The 2,500-nt window shown below is 61.2% G+C and overlaps 1 pseudogene; it reads left to right on the top strand.

Moving 5' to 3' along the window:
- The window catches only part of LOC124621073, a 5,667-nt pseudogene that overhangs the window by 1,001 nt on the left and 2,166 nt on the right, over positions 1 to 2,500 (top strand).

The following is a 2,500-nucleotide window of genomic DNA, read 5'->3' as shown; positions in this document are numbered from 1 at the left end:
GAAGGTCTCGCCTTGCGCGGGCCGAGGGAGGATGGGGCTTCCCCGCCCTTCACGGGGCGGCGGCCTCCGCACTCCCGGGGCGTCTCGTCCTCATTGCGAGGTGAGGCGCACCTAGAGCGTACACGTTGGGACCCGAAAGATGGTGAACTATGCCTGGCCAGGACGAAGTCAGGGGAAACCCTGATGGAGGTCCGTAGCGATTCTGACGTGCAAATCGATCGTCGGAGCTGGGTATAGGGGCGAAAGACTAATCGAACCATCTAGTAGCTGGTTCCCTCCGAAGTTTCCCTCAGGATAGCTGGTGCTCGTACGAGTCTCATCCGGTAAAGCGAATGATTAGAGGCCTTGGGGCCGAAACGACCTCAACCTATTCTCAAACTTTAAATGGGTGAGATCTCCGGCTTGCTTGATATGCTGAAGCCGCGAGCAAACGACTCGGATCGGAGTGCCAAGTGGGCCACTTTTGGTAAGCAGAACTGGCGCTGTGGGATGAACCAAACGCCGAGTTAAGGCGCCCGAATCGACGCTCATGGGAAACCATGAAAGGCGTTGGTTGCTTAAGACAGCAGGACGGTGGCCATGGAAGTCGGAATCCGCTAAGGAGTGTGTAACAACTCACCTGCCGAAGCAACTAGCCCTGAAAATGGATGGCGCTGAAGCGTCGTGCCTATACTCGGCCGTCAGTCTGGCAGTCATGGCCGGTCCTTGCGGCCGGCCGCGAAGCCCTGACGAGTAGGAGGGTCGCGGCGGTGGGCGCAGAAGGGTCTGGGCGTGAGCCTGCCTGGAGCCGCCGTCGGTGCAGATCTTGGTGGTAGTAGCAAATACTCCAGCGAGGCCCTGGAGGGCTGACGCGGAGAAGGGTTTCGTGTGAACAGCCGTTGCACACGAGTCAGTCGATCCTAAGCCCTAGGAGAAATCCGATGTTGATGGGGGCCGTCATAGCATGATGCACTTTGTGCTGGCCCCCGTTGGGCGAAAGGGAATCCGGTTCCTATTCCGGAACCCGGCAGCGGAACCGATACAAGTCGGGCCCCTCTTTTAGAGATGCTCGTCGGGGTAACCCAAAAGGACCCGGAGACGCCGTCGGGAGATCGGGGAAGAGTTTTCTTTTCTGCATGAGCGTTCGAGTTCCCTGGAATCCTCTAGCAGGGAGATAGGGTTTGGAACGCGAAGAGCACCGCAGTTGCGGCGGTGTCCCGATCTTCCCCTCGGACCTTGAAAATCCGGGAGAGGGCCACGTGGAGGTGTCGCGCCGGTTCGTACCCATATCCGCAGCAGGTCTCCAAGGTGAAGAGCCTCTAGTCGATAGAATAATGTAGGTAAGGGAAGTCGGCAAATTGGATCCGTAACTTCGGGATAAGGATTGGCTCTGAGGATCGGGGCGTGTCGGGCTTGGTCGGGAAGTGGGTCAGCGCTAACGTGCCGGGCCTGGGCGAGGTGAGTGCCGTAGGGGTGCCGGTAAGTGCGGGCGTTTAGCGCGGGCGTGGTCTGCTCTCGCCGTTGGTTGGCCTCGTGCTGGCCGGCGGTGCAGGATGCGCGCGCCTGCGCGGCGTTCGCGCCCCGGTGCTTCAACCTGCGTGCAGGATCCGAGCTCGGTCCCGTGCCTTGGCCTCCCACGGATCTTCCTTGCTGCGAGGCCGCGTCCGCCTTAGCGTGCTCCTCCGGGGGCGCGCGGGTGCGCGGATTCTCTTCGGCCGCCATTCAACGATCAACTCAGAACTGGCACGGACTGGGGGAATCCGACTGTCTAATTAAAACAAAGCATTGCGATGGCCCTAGCGGGTGTTGACGCAATGTGATTTCTGCCCAGTGCTCTGATTGTCAACGTGAAGAAATTCAAGCAAGCGCGGGTAAACGGCGGGAGTAACTATGACTCTCTTAGCCACCTGGTGGAGCAGCTTGACGTCATCTCCCGAGCTCCGCTGAAGCCGCAACAGCGCCTCCACGCTCTCACCAACGTACTTCTCCCTGGCCTGTACCACGGGCTGGCCCTCAGCCGCACCGGGGTGGGTGCATTGAAGTCGGCCGACGTTACCATCCGGGCCGCCGTCAGGAGATGGTTCCGCCTTCCGGCGGACACCCCCCTGGGATACTTCCACGCTCCTGTTGCCCAGGGGGGCCTCGGCATTCCATCTTGCCGATGGATGGGTCCGACCCTCCGTCGGTCCCGTCTCCTGGCGCTGAAGAAGATAGGGCCAGCCTGCGACGGTGCAGGCATGGATGAGGTGCAGCGTGAGATCGAGGTGCTGGAGCGCCACCTAATGTGGGAGGGCCACCTCCTCAAATCGTCAACGCAGGTTGGGGAAATGTGGGCGGCGCGCCTACACATCGCCATTGACGGTGCGGCACTGTCATCTTCTGCCGCCGTCAGTGGCCAACATCAGTGGGTCGCCGACACCAGTCGCCTGCTATCTGGGCGTGAATACATCGACGCCCTCCGCGCCCGCATCAACGCCTTCCCTACGAAGGCACGGCGCAGTCGCGGGCGGGAGGCGGACAC

Source organism: Schistocerca americana, chromosome 6, assembly GCF_021461395.2.
Source record: "Schistocerca americana isolate TAMUIC-IGC-003095 chromosome 6, iqSchAmer2.1, whole genome shotgun sequence".
Classification (NCBI taxonomy): Eukaryota; Metazoa; Arthropoda; class Insecta; order Orthoptera; family Acrididae; genus Schistocerca; species Schistocerca americana.
This window is presented reverse-complemented; position numbering and strand designations above follow the sequence as displayed.